Genomic DNA, 15,986 nt, shown 5'->3' with positions numbered 1-15,986 from the left:
GGGGGGGGGGGGACCATAACACTCTGTGTGTGCGCTCACAAGCACTTCAATGTGGGATCATGAAAGTTAGATTTGAAACCCCAGTGACACGGCAGGTGACCCCACAGGGGACAGATAACCCTGCGAGGAACAGTCGGCGTTTTGCCACGCTCCTGGACACCAGGCTCCCGACCCGAGGCCAAAGCTCTCCATAGGTCTGTGGCCATGGGTCACCTAAGGACAATACCCCAAGCCCCTCCACAGGTAGAAAAACTTGGCCACAGCCTCAATCAAGATAGATCTCCATTTTAATGAGGTAACTAAAGGTCTGAAGGGCTTAGCCAATAAACTCCCCTTCCCAGACACTCCTCCTTGCAAAAGGGATTGAACTTCAGGTCTGCCCTGAGAAAGTGGGGTACCGTTTTACTCATTCACTTTCTGCTGACAATAAATGCCTTAAAACTATCGGGATCCGTTGTAGGGAACAATGGAGCAGGTTTTTCTCTAAAGAGCGGTGCCTAGTCTCCTGCAGAAAGCCTCTCAGCGGACTCTCCTCTCCTCCCGACCCAGTCAGAACCCCACCCCCAGCACTCAACCACCCCACCCACCGCCCTTTCCTCTTCCGCCCTGGGGAAAATCCAGCCTGCAGGCCCCTCACTCCGTTTCTCAGCTCTTCAGCAGCTCCCGTTGGCGTTGGCGTCAGGGTGCCCAAGAGTCTGAAAACTAAACTGGCCTCTCTGGCCTGCCCAGTGCCCGCGTGGGGTAAGTGCAGTCAAAATTCCCACAGTCTGCCTCTTGAGTGGCCCTAGCCCTGTAGCAGACCCGAAGTGGGACACACACATACACCCAATAACCCCACACTTCAGGACACTCCAGAACTGCCTCATCAAGAAATTCAACGGAGACATTTGTTCACAGATCAGCTCGTGTGTGCCCCTTAGGTCTGAGCTTACAGCCTCTTCTGTCATTTCCTCCCAGTTTCCACCAGAAGACTCTCACAGCCTGACCCTGGGCTTTCAACCTTAGAACCTTGTGCTTTTTCACATTGAAAAATGCATTCAACTTGCTGCAGCCCTGTTCCCGGGAGTTTGAGTGTGGTTAGAAAGATTAAAGAACAGTTTGTGTTGGGGTTTGTGGCTTTGGTCATAGTGTGCCTTTCTGCCTCTCAAGCTGCCCACTTCAATTAAAATTAATCAGCGCCTCCCAGGCTGTGCATGCCAACATGTACGAGGAGGGCCTGCCTTAGCTAGTTCCAGGTCAGTATTTCCTGATTACATTCCATGACCCTGTCATGCTCCTGGCTGTTGCTTCTGGCCATTCGTCACACAACAATTTTTGCTGTTAGCTATCCTCCTCACATGACCAGTCTTGCAAAGAGAGGAATCCTAGTGGGGCTGCCTGCATGCCAGGCTGCTGCCCAGGATTCATAAGCAGCCTTAAGTGTCATATGTGAAGGCTGGTGGTAGAAATAATATGTGCCGAAGTTATATGCAGTACTCATATGCATATATGATGTGCAGTTTTGTGCAAGGTCTTTCTCTGGGAATTTAGGAGGCATCCTTGATTCCTATTGGGAGCAGTAGTGTGACAAACGTGAGTCACAGGGCAGGAGCTGCTGCAAAAGTGAGAAATTACTGTAGTTCTGTTCAGTTGTAAATTTGTAAGTCATTGAGAACTGAATGAGTTAAAAAGTCAAGCAATTAAAATGAATGGCTGCTGTTTCTCGATCTCTCTGTTTACTATGCTTGGGCTGAACCCTCTGGTCATTTATTTATTCTTCAATCAATATTTACTGAGTGTTCCAGGCACTGTAGACAGGGATCTATTTTCTTTACAGTAAGTCTTGCCGTGGCCACTTAGAAACTTCTTTGCCCTCAGGACTGGGTTGCTATGGAAACCAAGCTTGGCAACCCCCCAGCCCCAGAAGAGAAACCATGGACCTGTGTATTGTCCCTAGACAACCTTTTTGACATCTTTCTCCGAGGATGGCATAGAAAAGGACAGAGATGTTGGAGACGCCCTGTCACGTGACCAGAGGTTTGCCTTATCCTCCAATCCCTTTCTCCCTGAAGCTTAGTTTTAATACTCCAGGGCAAGAGAAGTTAGAAGGAGGAGGAAAAGGAAGATGTAAAAGTATAGAGACCTGGTCATGACTGAGCTTCACTTTCTAGCCAATGTGGCCAAATAAAAGTTCAAACATTTTTTATTGTCAAACATTACATATGCAACTTATTGTACTTGGCTAATTACTTATTTTTTCTATTAAAATCTATCCCTTTTTACCATTATGAACAGTGTTGTATTGAGCATCTCTCTCTCTCTCTCTCTCTCTCTCTCTCTCTCTCTCTCTCTCTCTCTCTCTCTCTCTCTCTCTCTTTCTCTTTTTGACCAGGCTGGCCTGGAACTCAAGTGCTGGGATTAAAGGCATGCACCACAATGCCGAGCTTAAATAATTATTTTCTTGTACTAAATTACAGGATCAATGGTTCTATTAAATTGTTAAGAGTAGATGCTTTGTGCACTATTTGGCAGCTTTATTTTCATAAGAACATTTGACACATTTTATACCCTCACCTCCACACCAACATATACAAGCAAGTAAACACACACACACACGCACGCACGCACGCACACACGCACGCACGCAAGTATTCTTGTTTTGTGCACTTTCAACAATGCATGAAAAGTCAACAATGGGGCTGGAGAGATGGCTCAGTGGTTAAGAGCACTGACTGCATTTCCGGAGGTCCTGAATTCAAATCCCAGCAACCACATGGTGGCTCTTCTGGGGTGTCTGAAGACAGCTACAGTGTACTTACATATAAATAAACAAATCTTTTTTAAATAAGTCAACAATGCATTGTCTTAGTCAAGGTTTCTATTCCTGCACAAACATCATGACCAAGAAGGAAGTTAGGAAGGAAAGGGTTTATTCAGCTTACACTTCCACATGGCTGTTGATCACCAGAGGAAGTCAGGACTGGAACTCAGGCAAGTCAGGAAGCAGGAGCTGATGCAGAGGCTATGGAGAGATGTTTCTTACTGGCTTGCTTCCCCTGGCTTGCTCAGCCTGCTCTCTTATAGAACCCAAGACTTCCAGCCCAGGGATGGCACCACCCACAAGGGGCCCTACCCCCTTGATCACTAATTGAGAAAATGCCCCACAGCTGGATCTCATGGAAGCACTTCCCCAACTGAAGCTCCCTTCTCTGTGATAACTCCAGCCTGTATCAAGTTGACACACAAAAACAGCCAGTACAATTGACCCCTTTAGTCCAGGGCAATCAATTGCAAACAGAGGCTGCCCCTTCACTAGTGGCCTTCCATGCTCTCTCACTGTGATGAGCCTCAGCTGTTCTTCATGACCCCTTCATGTCTTTAAAACCAGTACCACCTGGGTGACCCTTACACATTACCAAGTCCTGATGCAGCACAAGGTACAACCTTGGCTATCTCTGGAACACAGCCTCTTTGTGCTCTCAGAAAACACTTCCCAGAACATGTCACCTCAGTGATGCTGGTCTCTTCTTAATCACCACTAACTTCTTAGCTCCAGCTAACCAGCATCAATAGTCCCAGTAATGCAAAGGTTTTGCTTTAGTAGTTCTGTTATCTTGTTAATCACAGCTGATTCTTCAGCCCCAGCTAACCAAAACCACAGAATCTTTACAATCAAAACAACATGGCCCTGATAAGAGTCTTTAATCTTCCCTCTGAAATTTCACAAGCCAGGCCTCCATTTTCTGCACTGTTCTCAACATGATCTTCCAAGCTCCCATAGAACATCCCACAGAGTTCTTAACAACCAATGGCTCTTCTAGCTCAAAGTTCCGAAGTCCTTCCACAGTCCTCCCCAAAACATAGGTTGTTACAGGAATACCCCACTATGCTGGTACTAATTTTGTATTAGTCAGGGTTCTCTAGAGTCACAGAACTTATGGTAGTCTCTATGTAGGAAAGGAATTTATTGATGACTTACATTCTGTAGTCCAACTCCCAACAATGGTCAGCAGCAGCTGTGAATGGAAGTCCGAGGATCTAGCAGTTACTCAGTCCCACAAGGCAAACAGGCAAAGCAGAGCAAGCCTTCCTTCTTCCAATGTCCTTTTATAGGTCTCCAGCAAAAGGTGTGGCCCAGATTAAAGGTGTGTGCCACCACACCTTTAATCCCAGATGACCTTGAACTCGTAGACCTTCCTATCTTAATCTTCTGGGATTCATAGCCACTTTGCCTCAAGATCTCCATGCCAAGATTTGGGTGGGAAACTTGTATCTCTCAGCCTCCAGATTAGGGCCACAGGTGAGCCTTCTAATTCTGAATTGTAGTTCATTTCAGATATAGTCAAGTTGACAACCAGGAATAGCCACTACAGCATTTTAAAATGCATGTACTATGGGCTTCTGATCTGGTGTCCAAGTCAAACAAGGCCAGGTATCATAATGCTTCCAGGAAAAGTTTCTCTGAGATGCAGGTGACTGGGCAAGAAAACTGTCTACAAAAGATGCTATCTGTCAACAGTAGCTTTTCTCTAAACAGCATATAGAATTTGGGGATTAGTGGACTTCATTTTCAGAAGTTTCAGGCTTACAGAAAAGTCCAGACTTCCCATGTTCATCCTGTCCCCACATAGATAATCTTCCTCACTAGCATTGATGCAATGTTAGTACACACATCCCAAAGTGAGCAACCTCGATATCATTCTAGAGCCTTTGTTAAAGCTTGGAGAGCCTTCATATAGCAGCTCCATTACCTGGCTTTGGATTCTACACTGTTTTAAAAAAGAGAGAAAGTTCAAAACAAACAAACAAACAAAAAACAACAACAAAAAACCTGGTGGTGGTGGTGGTGGTGGTGGTGGTGGTGGTGGTGGTGGTGGTGGTGGTGGCACACGCCTTTAATCAGCACTTGGGTGGCAGAGGCAGGAGAGTTTCTGAGGCCAGTCTGTTCTACGGAGTGAGTCCCAGCACAGCCAGGGCTATACAGAGAAACCGTGAAATTGTGTCTCGAAAAACAAAACAACAACAACAAAAAAAACCACAAAAAACAAAAAACAAAACAAAACAAAAAACAAAAAAGAGAGAGAGAGTGACCTGAAGGTGGGTAAACATGTATGCACTTATTCCCTGTGCTCCTGCCTGTGGCTCCTGCCTGTGGATGTGAGCAGCTGCTTCCAATTCCTATTGTCTTGACTTCCCTGCAATGAAGTGCTTTAACCTTCAATTGTACATCGGAATAAACCCTAAGTTTCGCCCCTAAGTTGTTTTTGTTGGGGGCATTTTTATCACAGCAACAGCAAATTAAATTAAGTCAGAATAAAATCCTTTGCTGAGATTGCTAAAACCTAAGATAAGAAACAAATGCACCTGCAAAGTTGTAAAGAATAAACAAACTAATCCTGGCTAGCTTTATTATCACTGAAAGACCCCTGTGGGGAGACCCCCACTCAAATCTTGGGAGGAAGTGCACCCAAGGAATCATGAGAGACCGTCTTGATGTAAACACATGAGGCAGTTTAATATCAGAGCTCCAGGCCAACACGTATCTCACGCAGTAGACAGGAATTGACGACGAGGCTCAGGGGTTAGGGGTTTATATATAAAAAGGTCTGAGGGAACAAAGGAATTAGCATAGTTATACATGATTGGCTAATTCAATTATCAACTATAGTACGTGCAGATCAGAGCAGGAATTGCTAAGGTTGTGTTATTCTGAGTAAACAGAGCATCTGGCTGACCTCAAACCATATCTAAGAAAACTAGATGGCCCATTACTCAGTTGGGTCATTTGCCCAGACATGTCCTTCCATGTTTTTTTTTTTTGTTTGTTTGTTTGGTTGGTTTTTTTTTTATGGTTTATCTCTTCTTGGCCTGCTAGTTCCCAGGATGTCTAACAGCTTGCTTGCATTTGTTCAGGCCTATTTGGAATTTTCTTATTAGCCAGCACAGGCCTCAAACTTAATTTTTCTTTTCATCACAAACTACTCAAGTTGAAAATACCATGGGAGCCAGGTGGTGGTGGTGGCGCACGCTTTTAATCCCAGTACTTGGGAGGCAGAGGCAGGTGGATTTCTGAGTTCGAGGCCAGCCTGGTCTACAGAGTGAGTTCCAGGACAGCCAGGGCTACACAGAGAAACCCTGTCTCGAAAAACCAAAAAAAAAAAAAAAAAAAAGAAAATGCCATGGGAGATCAGTGTTTGGACCAGCCTTAAACTGCATCGTAAGTGTATGTGTGCAGGGGAGAAAGCAGCACATGGCAGAGCATAGGACCTGACATAACCTGTGATTTCAAGTGCCCCTTCCAGGCCCTGAATTGCCTCACTCTCTGCATTTATAAGCAAATACATTGTTGCTGCTATTATCCTGAAAAGACTCATGTCTTTTCAATTGTGGATACCAATTAAGACTAAGGAAAAGCAGAGCTAGGGATCTAGCTCAGGGATGAAGGGTTTGCCACACAAGCCTGAGAACTGGAACTCATACCTCCAGTCCCTGCACAGAGCCAGGCAACCTCCAGTACCTGCACAGAGCCAGGCAAGTATAGCAGCCTACCAATAATCCAGTGCTCAGAAAATGGAGACGGAGATCCCTGAGGTAAGCTAGCTAAGTCTTGCCAATTAGCAAGCTCCAGGGTCAGTAACAGACCTGTCCTCAGTAAATAAAATGGAGAGCAAATTAAGGAAGACACTTGCATTCATCAGGGTTTTTTGTTTGGTTTGTTGTTTTTGTTTTTGTTTTTCGAGACAGGGTTTCTCTGTGTAGCCCTGGCTGTCCTGGAACTCACTCTGTACATCAAGCTGGCCTTGATCTCAGAAATCCGCCTGCCTCTGCCTCCCAAGTGCTGGGATTAAAGGCGTGCACCATCACTGCCTGGCCATCAGGGTTTTCTAGAGTAATAGAACACACACACACACACACACACACACACATACACACACACACACACACACACACACACTGCATACAATATCATATGTTATCTATAATGTATAACATATATAATAAACATTGTATAGTTCTTCTTTCAACATCCTTTCTATAGGCCTGTCAGCAGAATGTGTGGGCCAGATAAAAGAGTTCAAATGAGGGGATGGCGAGATGGCTCAGCGGGTAAGAGCACTGACTGCTCTTCCGAAGGTCCTGAGTTCGGATCCCAGAAACCACATGGTGGCTCACAACCACCCGTAATGAGATTGGACGCCCTCTTCTGGTGCGTCTGAAGACTGCTGCAGTAAATTAAGCCAGAGCGAGCTACACACATGATGGCTCATGGCCATCTGTACAGCTACTGTGTACTCATATGCATAAAATAAATAAAATCAATTAAAAAAAAAAAAGAGTTCAAATGATCTTGATCAAGGGTTGTCTTCCCACCTGAAAGATGTAGATTAGAAGCAGGTCTTCCCACTTAAATTATTAATCAAGAAAAAACTTACAGGCATGCCCAGCAATCTGGGTTTTCAGATGTAATTAAGATGACAACCAAGAATAGCCATCACAATGTTCAACCTCTGCTCTCCATATGCATATGCACATGTACATGCATATGAAAACATGTACATGAACACTGTATACATACACGCATTTAAAGGAGGAGGAAAATAATATGGTATGATGGTATGCGCCTAGGCAAATGAATGAGGCCCAGTCTATCAGACAAAGAAAAATGAAGGCAGCCCGGGCATAGCTAAGCTGAGGAACACAGCTGAGGTTTTGGGTTTAATCTCCAAAAAGGACTTTACCTTTTAAAGTCCCCAGAAGAAGAGCAGGATATTTTTTTACATTGTGAACCTGGAGACTCTGAGCTGGAAAAAAACTTTTCTTGTTGTGGTGTAGCTCAGCCCTAGCACTCGACTTTAACCCAAGAGCTTTCTGTAAAGAGGATTAAATAAAGTCAGCCCTAGGTCAAGAGGCAGAGCAAGCAACCAGTTGACAGGGAGTGAGCCTAAGTAAACCCAGGATAGAGAAAGGAGGGCTTTTGAGTTGAAGGATATTTAAGACAGAGTGGAGAGGAGAGGAACTTTTTCCTTCTGGAACTTTGATGGAGTAAAATAATCATTTGGGTGCTTTCTTTGCCTCTGTGAGCTAGCAAGCTTTTACCACAAGCTCCTGAGTCTTATTCGGTAAAATCAAATGGCTAGGATCAGGCTGGAGAGATGGCTCAGTGGTTAAGAGCACTGACCGCTTGCTCTTCCAGAGGTGTCCTGAGTTCAATTCCCAGCAACCACATGGTGTCTCACAACTATCCGCAATGGTGTCTGGTGTTCTCTTCTGGTGTGTCTGAAGAGAGCAATGGTGCACTCATATACAATAAATAAATAAATAAATCTTTTTTAAAAAGGAAGAAAAAGTCTACAAAGCCTGAGGAGAAAGTCAATGACTGAGGAGAGCTAGAACGTTAGAGCTGGGAGCCAAATGATCTTGGGTAATCATCGATTCCTTTCATAACCATTTATTGTGCACCTCTGTGTGGGAGCTAACCTCTTTCTGACATTAGATAAAAGCATTGAAATGTTCAGATCCCCAGCTCCCAGTAAACTAAAGGCTAAGAATGTCATCACATAGCCTCAGAGACCTAGTGCAGAGGTCTTCCTGAATGATGTGACCATATGCTTGATGTATTTTAAAAGTGCCTTGGTTTATGACCTTCTTGTTTTAGTAGTATAAGACTTCATGAAATGTTACCACATTGGAGACAGTATTTGGGCCAAACTAAATCTGTGTTCTTGGGGCCAATGTACTTGTTAGGGTACATTGCGTGAATATGTGTCTTTGTGTACACGATTGTTAATTCTGTACTGGCAGAGCACTAAATGCTAGCAGGATCTTGGTATTGTTGTTTCTTTGTTTTTGTTTTGTTTTAATTTTATGTATATGAGCACACTGTTGCTGTCTTTAGACACATCAGAAGAGGGCATCGGATCCCATTACAGATGGTTGTGAGCCACCATGTGGTTGCTGGGGATTGAACTTAGGATCTCTGGAAGAGCAGTCAGTGCTCCTAACTGCTAAGCCATCTCTCCAGACCCCAGGTATTGTTATTTCTATGGCCCATCACCAGTCTCATATTTTATAAATATTTGCTCTTCCTCACCTGCCTACAACAATCTAGAATTGTACTTTATTGGCTGTAATAAAGATCTGAGGGCCAATAGTTGGGCAGGAATCAGAAGGTAGATCTTTGGGCAGCAAGAGGGGTGCTGGGAGAAGCAGCAGACATGGAGATTTGAAAGGGACATGGGGGTGAAGCAGAGGGAAGCAGAGAAGTAGAGCTAGTCATGTGACTGGACCTCGTGCCAGGATTAGTCGGTTAAGTTTAGAGTAGTCAGAAGAAAGTCCAGCAAAAGGCCTAAGCTTTGAAATATTAAAAGCCTCTCTGTCATTATTAATATTGCTGGCATGTCCTAGAAAGTGCCATTATAGGCACTCTTTGGCTTCAGAGAGTCTGAAGGCCTTCGAGGGGAGAGCTAAACTCTTTGTTAGCACCCTTCACTTCTCTGGAGTGCGTCCTCTGTGCATGCAGATCTAAGTCTCTCTGAATCATGGTGTTTTAGTGTTTCTTACAATGGTTCTCTGGCAGCAAACATCCTCAATTTTTGCTTGTCTGAGTGTCACCTTCCACCCACCTTTTTAGACAGAATCTCACTATGTCTGTCTGTCCTGAAACTTACTAGGTAGACCAGGCTGGCCTTGAACTCACAGAGATCTGCCTGCTCCTACCTCATGAGTGCAGGGACTGAGGCATACACAATGACACTTGGCTGTATTTCCCTACTTAGTGTCCTCTGAGCTTCCTAGGTCTGTGGTTTGTGGTTTTGATATTAATTTGGAGTCACTACTACTATTAATCCTCCCCCACCCCCATTCTGATATTTCCATTGTGTGTCTGTTCTGTCTTCTGTAGTTGTTTCACAGTTGTTATTCTTCTCCCTTTTCGAGTCTTTTTTTCTCTATATTCTTTCAGTTTTACAAGTTTCTGATGTGTGTCCAGTATGCATGGGCATGTATGTGCGAACATACATGTGTGCATGTATGTGTTTGCAAGGGTATGTATGTATGTATGTATGTATGTATGTATGTATGTATGTATGTAATGATGGTGTGTGAGTGGAAACCTGGGTACCACTTTCCACTTTATCCTTTGGGACAGGGTATCTCATTGAGCCTGGAGCTCCCAAGTTTGGCTGGATTGCTGACTAATGAGCTTCGTGCTCCACCCGTCTCTGCCCAGGAGCACAAGTTTACAGGTGTGCACCACTATGGATGATGCTGAGAATTCAAATCCAAGACCCCATGCTTGGACAGCAGACACATTTTACTCACTGAGCCGTCTCCCCAGCCTCAAGTTTACAGACTTTGACTGTCTTAGCCTCAACCTCGGAAACCCTTCCTCTGCGTCTCCCACTAGGGAAACCAGTCAGCCCATAGTGATAGTGGTAGTTTTCACTTCTGTGATAACAGGTTTGTCTTTTTTTTTCCCCTTTCGTGGTCCTTTTTTATTCTCTTAGAATTTCCATCTCTTTAAATACATTATTCATCTGTTCTTGCAAGATGTCTACATTTATCATTAAAGCCCTTAGATATTAATCACAGTTTAAAAAATTCCTAGGTTCATAATTCCAACGTTCTTGCCATTCTCTGACTCTGGTTCAGACTTATTCTGTCTTCAAACGCCGCTCCTTTGGGTGTGGCTTATAAGCGTTTGTAGACAGATATAGGTGACCTGGCGAAGGACCTGCTCAACACAGGCCATTGATGATGTAATGGAGAGATGGGGCAGAGATGGGAGTGCTCAAAAGTCCAAGAGGTCTCCTGTTAACCCGTGCATTTAGACTGTGAAGTTTCCCCTTTTCACAGGGCAGGGGTATAACTGGGTTGATCACCCAGGAAAGCCAGGCTCTCCCGAAGGAGGCTGTGCTAAGAAGAAATGCTCTGACATACTCCTTTGCCTGTGAATACTGGCAGGGCTCCTGGAGGTGAGCTCCTAGAGCGACAGAGCTGTCTCTGTGACTGCTGTTCCCCAGCGTTAGGTCTCAGAGGTATCAGCCTGAACATCTATTATCTCACCCATCCTATTTGCTGCCCTGCGCATGCTTCCTACAGTCTGCTCTGGGAAGCTGATTTGGATACGTCTGGCTTTCTTGTGTGAAGATAGCTCTTCCTTACAGTCTCATTCTCTGATGGATCTAAGATGAGACGTTGGGTTTTCATTTGGTCATGTAGAACAGAGCAGTAACTTCTAAGTTCGTTACAAGCCAGACAAAAACCCAGAAACCATAATGTTGGCATTTTGACTAGGCTCCGCCCCACAGTTACCTGGCAACAACCTCTTGTGCCTGACTCACTATAAAAGGGATTGTTTGCCCCCTCCTCACCCTCTTCTCTTCTCTTGCTCCCTTCACCTTCTTTCCCCATTCCCCTACCCTCTCTCTCAGGAGGAAGGGAGTGCCTCTGCGTGCCCATGCTGAGGCATCCCTTCCCCATACCATACCTGCTTTTTAAATTGTGCTTGTTACCTCCTGACTACAAGATAGCTGCTGCCACCTCGAACGTGGCACGTATCCAGGTTCGTGGCAGGAAGAGGAGGGGGAAGCAACATCTGCTTGTTTCTTTGTTAGGAAAACAGAAAGTCTTAAACTGATCTGCTAGACCTGGTCTGTGCTGGGCGTGTGTGCCTCAGCCACTGTGAACTGGGAGGAACAAGCCTGTGCATGAGAACCGGGTGGGAGGGGAGGGGAAGGTGGAGCAAGCTGCTGGTTTTGGCAATCTGACACGACTTTGAGCTATTTGAAAAACTGTTGTTATTCTTCCTACACAGGCAAGACTCAGGTTTCATCTAAGTCTGTGAGCTTAAGGCAACTCAACTGGCTCTTGAGTGATCACTCAAAACTCAAGTACCTAAAGAGATGATCACTGGGCACCCAAACCTGAGAAAGACGTGTGTCTGCGTGTGTGTGTGTGTGTGTGTGTGTGTGTGTGTGTGTGTGTGTAGCGGGGGTGGGATGGGGGTGGTGGAAGTGGTGAGTCCCCAGGCCTTTGCCTCCTATTGTTTGGCACAGGGTCTCCTGTTGGCCAAGGAAGTATAAAGCTCAATGACCCTCTAAGTCTCGTCGAGTCTGCACCCCCTCTCCATGTCACCAGGGATGGTAATACAGGCATGTATGTATTTCAGTGTCTGGCTCTTTATATGGGTTCTGGGGAGCCGAACTCAAGTCCTCTCATTTAGAAGGCAAAAGCTTTACCAACTAAGCTATTCCTTTTGCCATTTTTGTAAACTTTTAAAAAAGATTTCTTTATATGTAAATACACTGTAGCTGTCTTCAGACACACTAGAAGAGGGCATTGGATTCCATTACAGATGGTTGTGAGCCACCATGTGGTTGCTGAGATTTGAACTCAGGACCTTTGGAAGAGTAGTCAGTGCTCTTAACCACTGAGCCATCTCTCCAGCCCAGCCCCATTTCTTGTAATTTTTAAAGACAATTAAATTTTTTTATTATTCTTATTTTGTGTGTATGGATGTTTTGCCTGCATGCTTATCTGTGTACTGTATCCATTTCTGGTATCCTTAGAGGACAAAAGAGGGAACTGAATACCCAGAACCTGGAGTTACAGGCAGTTGTGAGCTGCTAGGTAAGTGCTGAGAATCAATCAATGTTGTGTCCTCTGGAAGAGCAACCCCAAGAAAGACAATTTTTAATAATTTAATTAAAATTTTCCACAAGATAAATCAGGATTATTTTAAGCCCTTTCTACAATAAAGCAGGCCTTCACAGGCCCTTGAATTATCCCTGATTCTCCTATATGAACTCCACAACCACTGATTGGTTTTTCTCTGGCAACTATTCCAGTCCTCTAGAGTCCTCATTAAGTTCTCATCACTGTCCCTCCCTTACTGTAAGAGGTAAATAAATGCTTTTGTTTGTTTGTTTGTTTTGTTTTTCGAGACTGGGTTTCTCTGTGTAGCCCTGGCTGTCCTGGAACTCACTCTGTAGACCAGGCTGGCTTCGAACTCAGAAATCCACCTGCCTCTGCCTCTCGAGTGCTGGGACTAAAGGCATGCGCCACCACCGCCCTGCAATAAATACTTTCTTTAATCAGTAATTAGACCCGTGTCTGCCTGATGGCAAAGTGAACTTCATCAAGGTCAAGGCCTTTGTCTGACCTGCCTAACACTGACCTAGACTCTCACTTAATATTGGTTCCATGACTAGATAAGTGTACATCCTTTTCCAACCACCGCAACACTTGACAATATGTATTATACTATATTTATCATACCAGGGTACATCAGGAAGCTGAAGCCACTCAGAATCTTGAAAGCAGAGAGAACTTTATACAGAGAGTTGATGGAGACAGAGAGGCTGTGAAAACTGCTGGCATCTTGGGTATTAGAAATACTGGGGTCTTGGGAGCCTCAGGTTGGAGGGACTGTTGGTATCAGGAACCGGCAGGGCAGAACCCAGTGACATCACACATAGGCCACAGGGACCTGCACATCTGTTGCCATGGCAACCACCATGCATTCCCAGAATCCACTTGGCTCACCTCCCATCTTTACCTTCCAGCGGTTATGTCACAATCCAAATAAAAGGCAGACCCCTCTGACCTCTCTCTCTTTCCCTTTGTCTTTGTCGCCACCTTTGCCCCCTTCCCCAACAATAAACCCCACGTGGAACTGTATTGGTTGGCCTGGTGTGGTCTGTCCTGACGAGGGCCACAATTCTAACACAACGGGGACAGTAAGACCCTATATTTGTATAGCCTCCAAAGCCATGATGTGGAGGACAGGGGTCGCCCAAGTGCAGCATGGCACATTTGAGTCCTGCATCTGGTAAGGCCAAACTCAAGTCAAGGGGTCCCATTCCTTTCTGGAGGCTAGAAGAAGGAACTTGCTTCCAGCTCATGCATGCTATTGGCAGAGTTCAGCCCCAATGCAGGCTCCAGAAGAGAGATCTGTCTTCTTGCTGAGTATCCATCAAGAATGATTTGTCTAGAGATTGCCTATAGGGTTTGCTTTGAAAGACCCCTGTGGGGAGACCCTCACCCAAATCTCGGGAGGACGTGCACCCAAAGAATCACGAGAGAGACCGTCTTGATGTAATTACAAGAGGTAGTTTTATTTTCCGAGTGCTCCGGGCCGACACCACACCTATCTCACGAAGGAGATAGTAGGATCGACCACAAGGCTCAGGGGTTAGGGGTTTATATAGGAAAAAGGTCTGAGGGAACAAAGGAATCAGTGTGGCTATACATGATTGGCTAGTTCAAATATTAACTATTACGTGCAGAACAGAATGGAAAATTTCTAAGGTTGGTGTTAATCTGAGTCAACAGAACATCTGACCTTAAACCATATCTAAGAGGACCAGATGGTCCACTACTCAGTGTCTGCCCAGACATGTCCTTGTATGGTTTTTATAGTTTATGTCTTTTTGGCCTGCTAGTTCTCAGGATGTCTAACAGACTGCTTATTTTTGCCCAGGCTTATTTGAACATATTCGACCTTGGTCCACTGTTTTTCTCAAACCTGCAATTTTCTCATTAGCCAGCACAAGTTTTTAAATTTAACTCTTTCAGCTTCACCAAGCCAGCCAGAGTGTCTCATGTTTCTGATCTCTTGACCTTCCAACCCAAAACAGTTCTCCACTTAGAAGGCTCAAGCAATTAAGAGTGGGAGCTGCATAGCCCAAGATCATCTATCTCCTTTACTCAAGATCCCTGACATGAATTGAGTCGAAGTACAAAGAAGCTCTCATCTATGTGAGAGCTATAGAGATGGTATTTACACCATTACAAATGGTGGATCTTAGTAACCATTTCTACAAACGCAGCCTTCTGCTCACTAACAACCCTTCACATTCACCCCAGGCATCTCAACTTTAAACATTTATTTATTTTATGTTTGTGAGTACACTGTTCCTCTCTTCAGACACACCAGAAGAGAGCATCAGACACTATTACAGATAGTTGTGAGCCACCATGTGGTTGCTGGGAATTGAACTCATGCCCTCTGGGAAGAGTCATGCTCTTAACCACTAAGCCATCTCTTCAGCCTGTGATTCTATTTTAAAACTGATAAAGCAACAAAGGAACTATTGAGGGGCCTGGAGAGAAGAGTCAATGGTTAAGAGCATTTACTGCTCCAGCAGAGAACCCCAGTTCTGTTTCCAGCATCCACACCAGATGTTTCACAGCCTCTTGTAATTCCTCTTGTAGATCCAGGTGATCCATCATATCTGGTCTCCATTTGCATCTAAAATAGGTGTACCTACCCACACACGATATACATACATACACATACACACACAATTAAAATTTAAATATATATCCTCAGTCTGTGATTGCTTAAAACTTACCTCAAGGGCAGTCTCTGAAGAAATGTGCTCCCTTTGACATTCCAGACAAAGGCAAACTAATCTATCCAAGTTCTTCAGGTTCTTACAATCATAAGGAAAGAACGAATTACGCTGGACGGGGCCTTTAATCCTAGAAGTTGGGAGGCAGAGGCAGGCGGATTTCTGAGTTTGGGACCAGCCTGGTCTACAGAGAGTTCCAGGACAGCCAGGGCTATACAGAGAAACCCTGTCTCAAAAAACAAACAAACAAAAAAGAATGAATTACAATTACAAATGTAATCATGAGCCCAAATGAATCTTGCCTCCCATTAAAGTGTTACAGTCATAAGAAAAGAACAAATTACAATTACGATTGTAACTATGAGCCCAAATGAAAATGAGCCTCCCATTAAAGTGTTTCGGTTGGGTGTTTTGTTACAGTCAAAAGATAAGAACAAAGAGAGACATGATCTGAGTTCCACTCTAGGTTTATATATGTTGTTAGCCACCAAACAGTTAACTTCTCCAAAGGAAACAGACAATTTCTGTCTGATGTCTGCAGAAAATCAGAGCTTTTCAGAACAGGGCTTGTTTTATACCAACTTTAAAGTTCAACAGGTCCATTACCATTACCATGCTATTAAATGTTATGGGTTTTTTTGGTTTTTTTTT

General features: G+C 44.5%; 1 protein-coding gene across 1 annotated transcript in view; it reads right to left on the bottom strand.

Moving 5' to 3' along the window:
* The window catches only part of Ktn1 (kinectin 1), a 123,038-nt gene extending 109,671 nt beyond the window's left edge, over positions 1-13,367 (bottom strand). Inside the window, exon 1 of the mRNA XM_031362475.1 lies at positions 13,258-13,367. The gene's annotated coding sequence lies outside the window, so the exon portion shown is untranslated. The remainder of the gene's footprint in view (positions 1-13,257) is intronic.
* Positions 13,368-15,986: the final 2,619 nt, after the last annotated feature.

The sequence above is a fragment of the Mastomys coucha genome, unplaced genomic scaffold, assembly GCF_008632895.1.
Source record: "Mastomys coucha isolate ucsf_1 unplaced genomic scaffold, UCSF_Mcou_1 pScaffold9, whole genome shotgun sequence".
Taxonomy (NCBI): domain Eukaryota; kingdom Metazoa; phylum Chordata; class Mammalia; order Rodentia; family Muridae; genus Mastomys; species Mastomys coucha.
The sequence above is the reverse complement of the archived record's forward strand: the minus strand, read 5'-3'. Positions and strand labels throughout refer to the sequence as shown.